This window comes from Camarhynchus parvulus, chromosome Z (genome assembly GCF_901933205.1).
Source record: "Camarhynchus parvulus chromosome Z, STF_HiC, whole genome shotgun sequence".
Lineage (NCBI taxonomy): Eukaryota > Metazoa > Chordata > Aves > Passeriformes > Thraupidae > Camarhynchus > Camarhynchus parvulus.
In genome coordinates, this window is record NC_044601.1 from 39,576,327 (window position 1) to 39,590,188 (window position 13,862).

The following is a 13,862-nucleotide window of genomic DNA, read 5'->3' on the forward strand; positions in this document are numbered from 1 at the left end:
ACAAGAAATGGAGTTGCCTTTGCTTATTTATTTAATGGCTATCAAGGGAAAGCTTTCAAAGCAGTAAACAAGTCTTGATTCTCTACTGAGTTAAGATAAACATCTTCTTTAAGGTGTCCTGCAAAAATTTCTTTATCTGATCCTAGCTCCGTGGGTTAAACTTGGAACAAATTGGCAAGAAAATTTCTGTTGTTCCTTTCCAATGTCTTGTCAGGAAACAGAAACATTTTTCTCTATAAAAGCCAAAGGAAATTACAAAATTAAGAATTATTTTTATATTAGGTATTTTTCTTTTTAGATAAGATTTTTTTTCTTTTAATGAACAGAAGGATAAAATAATAATTACACAAAAATAGTTGAAAGAAACAGAGAAAAGATAAATCTTGAAATGGAAAATAGAATTGCATTAAGCCTCTTCATGTGTGCACTCCAATCTAAACTAACCTTGCTTAAAATCACGACTTTCATAAGACTGGAATCCCCTGTCTGGAGCCAAGGAATGCAATGAATCTGGTTTGTTCAGCTCCTTCACCAGCTCTGAGGATGCCAAGTTTTGATAATTATACTTCATCAACTGGAGGAAAGGCCTCTCTAGTGCTCCCTGATAAACAGTTGTGATACCAGCCTCAAGAGCCCAGTTACCTGTTAGTCCTTCCTTTCTGCTATATTCCTGTTTGTACATAAAGATTTGCTCTACTGACTTTAATAATTGTGCCTTCAATTGAATGTATCAGAGCAATTTACAAACAAGCATTCATTAATAAGAACAAATGAGTAGGGGAATAATTGTTTTAGTTTGTTTTTTTTTTAACGTCCTTATTACTGATTTGGAATACTAAGCCTACAGCAAGACACTGTCAAATAGAAATACAGTGTTAATTCCTTATATATGTTATTCATTCCTTCACTTCCCACCATATAATTAAAATTATCCATGGACTTATGACCAACACATTTCACCAGGAATTCAATGATCCTTACATGTTTGGAAAATTTTACTGTCTTCTAATCCAAACTGCTAAACAGAAAGGCTTATAATATAAAAATAAACAGGTTAGGAACACAAACTTTTAGATAATAAACTTTATAAAGAAAAAGAGAAAATTATTTTTTTAATACATGCTTTGACTATGTAATATTGTCTTTTAGAACATTTTAATGTCCCTTTTAATTGAGTAGTTTAGAAAATCTGGAAACAGATTTTTTTTAAAAGTTCTATGTAAAACATTTATTGAGATTAGTTGTCCAAATGGTTTGTACTTATGCAAAATGTCCATGGCAGGAGTAGCTAAAGAAAACTATTAGAAAGTAGGATTTTAGTCTTCCTAATATTCAGGGGAGATAGATACTTTGTGATAGCTAGGCTCTCTGCTGATAAACAGGAAACCTCTAACAGGTAATACCGCAGCTATTCTTGAAACAACAATGAAGGGTTGTTTAACATCAGAAATGTTTTAATTGTGAAGCAAGGACTGATCCTGGAAGCCTGGAAGCCTCCAGGAAGCCTGGAGGAAGCCACTCAGGAGCCTCAAGCTGTTTAAAAGTTTAAAGCATAAAAATAAACTACTCATTGCTGAGGAAACAAATAGCAGTTTGGGAACAGGAAAAACCCTGGGATACAATGCTGCTGCTCTCACAGAAATCATGTTTTCCCAAGTTCAGAACAGCTTTTCCACATTTCACTTACACTATTTCAGCTTTGTGGAATACAGGAATACAAGCTTGAATGACTGGAGAGCTAATTCTTAAATTTCTCTCAGGTTCAGGAGAGCAAAGCTCATGACATGTCTCAGAACATATAGGAATTTCGTATAGTTTGATCAGTCTCTTCTTCTGGAATGACAATATGCCTAATAGGTGACATGCCAGAGGTGAAGCACCCAGAGTCTGTGTCATACTGCCAATGTCAGCTTGTAGACCTCAGAAACTGCACTGTGCGTGGCAAAAATGTGCAGGACCCCTGGCCTGTGCCTTTTTGCCTCCTGAATTAGCTGACCCCAAAAATAAAAAAATCTCAGCCACAAGCACCGCAATAGGCTGAGCTCTGAAGCATGATCCGAAACTTTCCCAGTCCACAAAGGAGAAATTAAGTTCTGAGCAACAGCACGACACTGGTATTTTTGCACTAAACTAATCATTTCTGTTTGAATTACACAGCATCTTTTGAAAAGACATATTGTATTGATTTAGGAGTTTCAGGTGGAACAGAAATAGTTCCACTGTTAATACAGTGCTTTATTTTTAGTTGGCATTCACCTCCATCAGTTTCCTTCTCTTTAAGCTTTCTTTTCTGCTAAAATCCATAAATCTTTCCTATGTAGATACTTCGAAAATGAGATCAAGTCACAGGCTAACCTCCTGTTGGATTATTTGATGGATTGATATCTTAAATCTTCCATGGGAGAAGGATCTTAAATCTTATCCTTCATAGTCCATTATTCAGATTTCAGACCATCTCACTAGACCTTTTCCAATTTTATATATTGCTTTTAAATATGTCTTTCAGATATAGTAATAGCCTCACTGATGCTATAAAGTGTAAGAGCATTTTCCTCCTTCTCCTAATATTCCTCAGCTGTTGTCTTCTCAGGCTGTATTTGAGAGGTGTTTCTCTAGCTTTTTCTTAAATCAAACCCTTTAAAAAAAGGTGGAAATTTTAGGAAAGCATGCCATCCTTGGATGAAATTTTTCCATGAATCTTTTTAACCGAGTTTGTCCATTCAACAGAGGCCATACTAATTGGATGGTGTGTTTTTAAAATCAGAATATGTGAACTGAGCCAAAAGTGTTATTGGCCTGATATCATCCTACTCTGCAGCACTGTATTAAGTATTAAAAAATATGGTCCTCAGTCGATGGAGGACCAGAGTTTTACTCTGAAGTGCTTTCCTCTCAAATAGGATATAAATATTTCTTCAAACATTGCTGTTCAAACAAATGTGAAAAACAAAACGCTGCGTGTCAGTAAGCATACCTGGTGCAGTGTTTCCCTCAAACATCTTTTCTCTCTGAATACTAAGAGAAACACAGGGCTTTAGAGCACAGAACACAGGTCCTGCAGTTTTACACACTGCACTTAGTTGAAACGGTGTGGAAAACAGATTGCACTCCCTTTTCCTTTGAAAATGAAGAAAACCAACCCCATTTTGCCATATGGTTGGGAAGGGTAGAGGTAAAAGAATGTGACAGTGGCTGTATCTCTGTGCATCTGTTGGACAAAAGCTTCTTGCTCTATATATTGCATGGTGCAAGAGGCAGTGCCCTGCTGTACAGCTATAACTATGTTGAACCAAACACAGGTGGTTTTTTGAAGCCATGAGGAAAAGAAATAAGTGAGGCCATCCATATGGAAACATAACAAAAAATGCTTTTTGAATTTTACCTCAAAGTATTTATAGATATGGACTCTTATTTCACCAGATTGAAGCTCTGGAGATGGAACTACTTGTCCAAGGTCTGAAAAAAATTTTAAGACAGACCTGGTTTCACAAGCATTCAAGTGTCTATACCTTCATTTGCTATAAGCGAGAATGCAAATTACCCAGATTTAAACCCTTGAGATGATACCATTGCTCTGGGATATCTGAAAAGCATCTAACATATTTTGACAAAAGAATCATTATATTTGGGTTTTCTAGTGAACACCTAAAAATATATGACAGCACAGCATACAAACCATTTCTCAAGAACAGTGAATAATTCAGTGAAATCACAGAAAAATAGGTCTGAATCTTCATTGCAGAATTCCTGAACCTATCTCTACATCTCTCAAGATGTTATGTATGGTGACTGAACTTCCCCTACTCTGTCTACAGAATCAAACCCACCAAAGTATATTTCAATTCTATTTATCATTAGGTCTACTCAAACATTTTATCTTGATTGGTTCTGCTGAAAAAGACTTTCTTTTCTTAAATGGAAATATTTTTGTGCTGCAATTTTTTTTCTGCAGAATCAGCAGGGCTTACAAAACAGCAATCCTGTTTTGTAAAGCAGGATTCAAAGCCACCTTGTCCCCAGCTATGTGGCAGATTGCACACCAAATCAGCAGGGCCTGGCAAATGAGCCAGAAAGGATTCCAGGCACCTGTTGTGATGTTTCTTCTTCTCCACAAGGTTTTGCCGGATTGGTGAATTTTGAAGCAGTCTGCTTCCAGACTATCTTGGAAATGGAATTCTCCATACATATCTTGAAAAAAGAGGACACGTAATGATTGGATAAAAATATACAGCAACTTGCTGCTGCACAAGGAAGAACCCACTAAACACATAGGTGCGGAATGCCCTCAACAATACCTGTAGGCGCTGTGCATGCACCAAACATATATTGACATCTAACTGCCTAGGAGTATTGTCTTTCCAGAAAAGACTTCACATTCCTGAAGTCCTTTTTGACATAGAACAGGTCTTTGTCAATATTCATGACACCTTGGATCAAACTCTGTGATAGGAGTCTATGAAATGTTTCAGATATACCATTTTAACCTTCCAAGGCTTTCTCTGTTTTGGGGCATTTTTTGTGGCTTTTTTTGTTTGTTGTGGGTTTTTTGTTTGGTTTGGTTTGATTCTTCTCTTAAAAGGAAAAAAATTCCCAAACCAACCCCCTTATCCAATAAATCTAAACTTTGAAACTTTAAAGCATCATCCTGTTTTCTCATTTTCTCATTTGGTATGTTCTAAGCATTGAAAAACTTTGTGGGAGTATTTCTACGTCCTATTTGTAGTACAATGTCAAGTAAAATATTATTTCCTCTTGAGCTCATAAAGACCACATCACCAGTGGTCCTTCATTGACAAGAAAGTGAAGTCCAGAAATGTGCTTGGTAAAACTGCCTTCCTATTTTCCATACAAAGCTGTGTTAAACACTTTGCCATTCCTTAAGAAGCAACAGGTCTTTTCAAGATTATTAGTCATGTATGAGTTCTTTCCAAGAACTGTTATTAAATTCCTTTTGATATTTGTTCAGAACAATTCAGTGTGGTGATTTTGCATTGTCCCAGACTCCTTTTTCAACAATATTGTGATTAAAGAGCAAATATTTTGAAGCAGCCTTGGAATTAGTCTTCCTATGGGAAGATTAAGTCTAACAATATTTTTCTTTCTAAAACTGAACACAAATTTTACATCATTGGAACAATTCTTTATAATCAGATTGAAGCTTCATTCTTGCATTTTACATGACAACTTTCTCAATTATTTCATTATTCAGTTTTTATGGAATAATATTTTCCTTTATTTCCAATACTTTAAATTTCTGCAAGGGTTACTTAGGACCAGGACTTAATATGATGTCAAGGTTAGGGTCAAGGCATAACAAACCTAAACTTCCTCTTAGTCATAACTTCAGCCTTTTGTACTTTAGTCCTGAATTTACATTAGAACAGTAATAATGGCAATTAATTACATTTGAAATTCTGAGGGGTTTATATACAAAAATAATATGTACATATAACTGCCAAAGGCAAAGACATTGACACAGGTATGCCTCTAAGTTGCAAATTAATTTTACTAATCTGAACTCTTCTTTTAGCAACTACCTCCAGGAAGGAAATTGGGCAAAAAAAAATATATCAGACAGCCCATATACATATTACACTAGGTGTTATAATTGAAAATATTAATAAAAAGTAATGGTTTAAGTTGCAAAATAATTGATAATCGAGAGCAGTGGATGTCAAAGAGATCCACCTTAACTTTTATTTAATTTATTTTATTATTGATGAACTTAAAGCAATAATATGTGGAATGTGAGTGATATTTACAAATGTTAAGGTTTAACCTGGTAAAAAAAGAACACCAAAACTAGACAAGGAATAAGAAAAGTTAGAAATTTTGTCAGAGAAAAAGAAAATTATATCTAATTTGGAAAAGATGCAGGCTAGTCTAAAGGAAGAATAACCTGAAACGAATATCAGAAGATTCAGCCAAAATCCCTCAGGTTGACTCCAGATAGCAAATTATGAAAATCTTGCAAAGGAACACAGTAACAACAACAACAAAAAAAAGCCAGTATAAATTTAGGCTGTAGGTGTAGAGGCACAATGCTGTGGCCTCGGGAAAAGATCACTCGAGTCTGTGTAGCATGAGAGAGACCACACCACACATACAGCTTATGGGAACAAGCACCTCTGTGCCAAGGAATTCAGCACGCTGGAGGCAGCTCAGAGAAAGCAACAGAAATAAACACGTGGTTGTAGGGACTATTTTATGAGGAAAGTTCAAATCAAATGAATACCTTGATTTGACTTTGTAGTTACTAGGCAGGAATATGATTGCGTGCTTCAAACACTTCAGGACTGTTATCGTCAAGGAAAAAGATAAATGGGATGCATAGGAGATCTGGCTCTACATCTAATTTCAAAAAGTTAATATGCTTGAAAACAACTTCTGTATTGTCTTCCAGATGAATTCTTTCTTCTTACATCAAATTTCTCTCAAAAATAGATGTATCAGTATAGAGATTAAATTGGAAAAAAAAAAGCTTTTTGTAAAACTAAAAAATTAATTGAACTTAAAATATTGTTTTAATTTTATGTCCCTTTTAGCTTGATTTATAGAAGACATTAGGAGAAAGGTTAGGTCCTTCATAGAAGATGATCCTTTCAAATTTTCCTGATGATGTAGCCCTATTTTGTACAAAATACAAATAAAACCTCATTGACAGCGGGTCTGAAACTCAGATGTGTCAGTTCCTAGAGGAGTGGTTTAGACTATGAACCATATGACTGAATGAGGAAATATCTAGAGGGAAAGAAATGGAAATTAGGGGTAGAATGGATCTGAATCAGGATTTTCACATCTTAATGGTAGGCTGAATAATAGACTTCAAGAAGAAAAATAACTTCCTTCTTATTCATTTGGGAGACAGGATTTAGTCCCCTTTCTAAGGCTGGAGAGGAAACTTGAAATAGTATGTTCACAAAAAATGAAAATGAAATTTCTTGCTATTTCAAACTAATTTTCCCTTCAGCTCAATCTAAACCACTAACTGAATAAGGGCTGGATTTATAAAGTTTTACTGTGGCAAAGTTGGCATTTTTCAACTAAGACAGCTATTAAGAGAAATATAAAACAAAACTAGTTCTTTACCTTAGAACTCATTAGGCTGTAAGTACTTCCTGTGCAGATCTGTTTATTCAACTGATATCCACAGCTTAACTGATGCTTATAAAGTCCAAGTCAATTTAAATTTGATAGAGTTAAATTATTAATGGAAGTGTTCACTCATGTGCACATTTAATTGATTAATATGAAGTTAATGGGCATTCTGAACTTAGCTTCACCACTGGGGACTTACAGCTGGTAAAATTAGTCTTTCTTAGTGGAAAGCTGTTCGATGTGGGTATGAGTAAAGCAACAAGCCACAATTAAATCAATAGCCAGAGTCATCTTGGTAGGACTCCTATAAACATAGTTGAGTCAGAATCTTCAAGCTTACTGGGAAGAGCAAGAATTTTGGCCTACTTTCTTGATTTAAGGGACTTTGTCATATGCACCTCATTTGTGCACTTACTACACATTTCCAGACACAATTTAAGACACAAACACAGAATTTAAGATGTTAATACATTTCTGCTAAGATGTTGTCAATACCTTCTGCCAAGTAGAGAGCATAAATGTGATGAACATGTAGTTCCATGGTGCTGTGGGATTCTGGACTAATTCCATGTTTACCGAAATATAGATCTATTTGCTGAGTTTCAGGCAATACATTTTTAAGCTGTTGACTTTTATTTCAGGACAACTTATTCAAGTCAAACTACCAAACTGTCTCTGAATTCAAAAGTAGTTATTGTTAAAAGTAGCTAAACTATATTAAAATATTGGCAAGAAAATCAATATTCATCTATTTCTGTTGACAGAGGAAGTCAATCCACCATATAAGAGATTCACATTGAAAAGGAATTCACTGCAGCTGCACAAACTTTTGAAAGCACTAGGCTACATACTTCTGTAGGGAAAACATAAATATGAGCCTTACATGTGGAAATATCTCCAAAAAGCCATAAAAAATTTCAAGGACATTTCTGTGCAAGATTTTTGACAGGGTTTGGTAGTTCTGTTTCCACCTTTTTGGAAAAAAAAATTGTGTTTTGTCTATGTACACTGATACTGTTCATGATCCAGTTTAGCACTTCTGTGAGATGCTTGCCCAAAATATTTGTGTTCTTCCACAACAGTCTGGAAGCTTTTCCCATGTAATCAGCATGGAATCCCCTGCAGCTATTGTGCTACATAGTTTTACAGATTGAAGTGAATATAAATTGATGGTTTACTCCTAATGCAATTACAGACATTCCAGCTCTTGTCAGACTAGATTGGGCCCTTCTAAACATTTAGACAATTTTGAAAGTATTTATTCTACCCGTATTTTTCGCCACAAAGATATTATCATATTTTGACAAGAAAAACTGTCTCCATACTGCTTTTCCTTCTCAGAGAAAGTAGCAATTAGATTAGGTAATGGTTTCAATGACTTTTTCCTATGCCTAACAGAACAAAGCTTTGCAAGTTAAAACACTTGCGTGTATTTATATGTTTATACCCTCAGGATGCAATATAATGTAATTATTCTTTTTTCAACAGCCATTGATTCTTCTGCACTGGTCAATATTTACTTAATTCCATGGCCTATTATACAGATTTTTTGGTTCTTGCAATCTATTTGGTTTAATCCATTAAATGTGATCCAGCCAACCATTTGTCTGAATGTCCTTGAGCTTCACAGTGAATAAAATGATCATTTCCTAAACAATCTTGCATTTCCAACACTAACAAAACAAAACCAAACAAAACCAACTAACCAAACAAAAAATAGAGCAGATTTTGGTAAGCATGAACCACTTTATTATTATTAAATTGTAAATGATACTAAAAAATAAGGAATAAATAGCTGGACATTTTTCTTGCATGACGGTTTTGAAACTGTTATTTAAAATAACAAAAACCCTCATCAGAGCACAATAGAAATTGATTTGATCTGTAAAATGAGGGTTTGGTTCTCCTCTTTTGCAAGACTGCTTGTTCCAAGCCTACCAACCTTCTGGATTTATGCTGTTTGTGGTCTCACACTAGAGTTTGATTCTTCCTACCAGGTCTAGGTTATTTAGAAGTCACAGTACACACATGGGAGCAGAAGACAGTACAACAGACAGAAAAGAGCAAATTACCTAAGTCACATTATGTGACACTAATATTTAGCATACTGTGTGTCCTTTATTGTCACACAAGTAATTTTGGAAAATTCCTGGGACAATTTGGATAAATAAACCTCAAAAAGTGTGCAGTTTTGTTCATGCTAAGGTCTTACTGTTATATTTTCATTTTAAATGTGAGCTATTGCTATACATTTCTGCTGTCTCATCCTTAGAACTACAAAGTCTGTGTATTTTTGCTTATGGTGTCTGTGAGAAAGCATGAGATAGTTAGGCCACATTTAACTTTTTCTACTAATTTTAAGAGAAAAAAGGAATTTTTTAGTTAATCCATGCCCAGCTCCAGAGACACTCTATGAAAAGTTGAATAATATGTCTGAAATTCTTGATCAGAAGACACAAATTGTGCTCCACAACAATACTGTGTACACTTATACAGCCCCAATTAGAAGGATACTTTCTGATGCATTTACCTCCCTTTTTCTGGGATAGTCTAATGACTCCCTAGGAGAAAATAAAGAGAAGAGGCTTTTGTTGCTCCTTCTTTATTGATAGGCAATAGTGCAACTCCAGCATAAGAGAAGCATTAGCAAAAAGAAAATCCAACCTTTGCTTATAGTCTGAGTCATGACCAGTTGACAATTCATGGAATGAGGATATGACTAAAAATATTATCAGGACCTAGGAAAAGCATTCAAACAGAACAGATAGAGAATTACAAGTGGATTTACCCTCCATTTTCCTGATCTCACTCTTCCATATTTGAATAGCACATTTATTGCCTTCAGGGAGAACACTACAGTATGTTAGCAGACAACTCAGGGGAGTACAGGCTAGCAATATTCAGGATTGATCTCCAGGGAAAGAAATAGGAAGTGCTACCTTTTACTCAGTAAGATGAAACTGCTTCCCTAATCCCTAAAAAAAGAGGGGGGAAAAAAGCCATTTGTAGGTTTGTGTTGGTTTGCTTGTTTTTGCGAGTTGTTTGTTTTGTTTGGTGTTTTTTTTTTTTTTGTTCTCCCCTACTCCAGCATAATTTGAAGATATCTGGCAAGTTGACAAAGAAATGAGGTTTGTTAAACATCTTAAGCAGGTGCCATGATATACAGTAGTACTGAATGAACCATTTAGTGAATGATTAATATTTACCCAACTCCTGTCACAATGCACATTCTCCCTTCTTTTTGAAAGACTGACTAAAAGGTTGGCCTAGATTACAAAAAAAAAACCTTAAAAACAAGCACTGGCATTTAAAAAAAGAAAACTAAGTCATATTCTGACTAATAAACCCCCTACATTTTGACTGAATCCTGGTATGGCCACCATTTCAATTACACCATCATCAGAGGATATTACTACATGATGATCTCTGTAAAGATTAAGAAAAAGACAACTGAAAGGTGAATTGTCCGTCAGTAAAGTGGTGATAACAGAGGAATTTTAGAGGCAGTGAAAACAATGAACTCTGGATACTAAGCAAAGACCATTTGGCAAACTCTCATTTGGAGAGATTCAGCACCTGCACAGAGTTGTCTCTATGCAGGCTCAAAGGATAACCAGAAGGAATTAGCTCCTGATTCAGCCAGGCATTTAAGGACATGAATAGTCCCATTGAAATCAATAAGATTACTCACTCACTTGAAGTTAACCACATACTTAAGTATCTTTCTGAAGTGAATGCCCAATGGATGCCTACACTTTGTTGTAGGAACGGTTGTAGGAAACTGGTTTGCCAGGGACTGGCTACAAATCAGCTTTGTAATGTTTGCTTGGAAAGTCTGTCAGAACTTTCCCATGAATAAGTACCTTTCTCTACCCTGCTGAACTGCCAGGACAGCTAGGGGCAAGTAGGTAAAACAAATTAAATAGTCCTTTGCCCTAGTCTTTAAGAAGATTATGCTGAGGCCCAGAGTAAACTCTTCCCACTTTGCCTAGTATGTCAAGAAAGGCACTTGTTCTCCAGACTAAATTTTCCTGTATTTGTATCTTAATGAGTGAGCTTATTAGTGTAGCAAATGCTCCTCCTGGGAAGCACTTCTAAAATGAAAATAAAGTGCTGATTGATTTGCAAGATTTGCAAAATATTATTCATTTGTTCTTTTTTTTCAAAAAGGCAAAAATACCCCAACACCATTGTTCCAAAGGTTTGAAAGGAAGTTTCCTATCAGTGTGAAAAACGAGCATTCTCAGTTGAAAAGAAAATGAAGATAAAGGGGAAGAATTTATTTATTTATTTTTATTAAATATATTATAATATTTATTTATATTAGTCTTATCTAAATTCAATTAGCTCAATGAAAGGGAGAAACCAGTCCATGCTTTTGGGTTATGAAAATTAGAAACTCAAAAAAAATAAATGAATCACTAATTTAAAATAATTTTAAACAATTTTAAAATATAAACAGTCACTGCTTAATATTACTAAAAAATGAACTTGGACACAGAACAAAAGCCCTCCTAATTTTCAAGATGAGGCTAACAGTCCAAAAATTCTACACATAAAGCATAAAATACATAGAAAAACATGAAAATATATACAGTATATTTTTTTTCTTACAGGCTGAAAGCCATCAGCCATCTCTGAAGATGAGACACCTATAGCAGAGAACAGTATTTTGTCAAAATAAATAGGTAGTCCTTGAAAAAATTATGTGACTTAGGTACTCTGAGCTTTATTCCAATCTGTACTTTGAACTTCCTGCACTACCAAGGAAAAGTGACAAGCCTTTGTAACTTACTGCTCCGTATAAAAAACATAGAAAATTCTTTTTTGTGTGTGTGTTGGTTTTTAAATTTATTTTTAATTTCTTTGTGGAAGTGGCTAGACTTTCTGACCTGCTATTTTGATGTTTTGACACAATAAAGACTCATTTTGTATACAAACTGCTGAAAAAAAAGCAGAATACAGACTGCTGCTGAATTATGGAATTGTAAACTTTAAACTTTGCCTTTTACCACTTTTTGGCTCATAAAATTCTGTTTGCTGTACTGATTAACACAAATCAACAGCTAGTAAAGCCTGGAGTGCAGTTCTGAGAGGGCAAGGTGGGTTGAGTAGTGGACAGCTCTTTCTGCGGCAGGATTCCTTCCCTGAGTGTCAAAAGGTAGAGAAAAATCTTTTTTCCCAGGCTCTTCCCGAGGTGAAAAAGGAAAGTAGCCTGGGACAAGAGGTAAAAGTGACAAACATGATGTAGTTAAGTGCTTTGTCAAATTATCCCCTATATGTCTAGAAAAAAACGTGCGAAAAGGTGTCCTGTGAGTGTACATGTCCATGAGATCTGCAGCGCAGATAGAGTGGACAGATGAGACGAGATTGTTTTGCCAGTTCCTATCTTTCAGGACTGATCCTGCTTTGTGATTTTGGTTCCTAACCAGCATTTGGATCCGACATGACGCCAGCATCTATTGACATTGGCTGTGTTATAATTCTTTCTCTCCTCTCTCTCCAACTCCTAATCTTTCTCACTAAGACCCCTTCAATATCATACAAATGCCAACTTCAAGCTTCACATCAAATAACCTGGTGCTGATGGAAATGTGTGCTCCTTTTCCAGGCCTGGTTGTGAGAAAACCCTGTAAAGCAAGCTGTAGTTTTTATCTGAGAACATGGCTTCTGTTCAATAACATGTCAAGTTTGTCAAAATTGTCTGACTGAGGCCCTTTATTATCACACAGTGGTGAAATGATTTGCCTGAAGGGGAAACAGAGCATTAATAAATGTAATGAATTGTACATTGTTCATGATGGTCTTTAATGGTACAGTCTTCTGTGTACTGTACATTCCAGATACCACCTCAGGTCCTACTAATTAATATTCATCAGTATAGAAGCGTAAAACTCAGTTTGGGATTTGCAGCACAAATCAGACATTCCCAGGATGCCTCACTGAAAGCATTTCCCAGGCTAGGTCATATACCACCTAGTCTTAAAACATGTCAATATGTTCTGTTTACCTTGTCAGCGGTTCATCAGCCTGATGTCACAGCAAAACTAGCAATTCAGGCTTTAAATACTCATGTTATAATGTCAGGATTAGCCTCCACTTAAAAATGCGGAGGAAACCAAACTTGCCCTAATTGCCATGGTAAAGGATCTGAAATTGTGATGTTGCTTTATTGATTCCTATACTAATTTTTAGCTCTTTGAAAAAAAATAGAGGAAATCTGTCCTTCTAAATAATTCCAACATCTTCAAGAAATAACAACAAAGCTTTAAAAGCCTTGCTAGAATTTTGTTGGCCCAAATGAAAAAGGTAAGGGAACCCTCCACCTGCCTTGTAATTTACTGTATCCTGGATTTATCATATTATGGAAAAGAGAACTACAAAAATCAATGAATTCATATTGTGCAGAAATGTGAGGAAACCTTGGTCCAGGATTGATTTCCTAAGTAAACTGCTTCAAGTTGATTTCCTACCATGGAAATTCAAATGCATATTAAAATATTTAATGCATGAAATATTACATGAAATATTTTAGTACAGAAATGTCAGCATTTTAACAGAAAGTCCAACTCCAGGCATGGTGTTAGCATTATTCAGTAAATATCTTGGTGGTTCAAATTGCCAAATACTTAAAAACACAGACAGAAAAAGGGAAGGTATTTGATTTCATAAACCACAGATTAGTTCAAACATATGTTTTTTACCTTACCATTGCACAGGGTAGAAAAGAGCCACCCAAGCAACCAAACCCCACTCCCAACTGA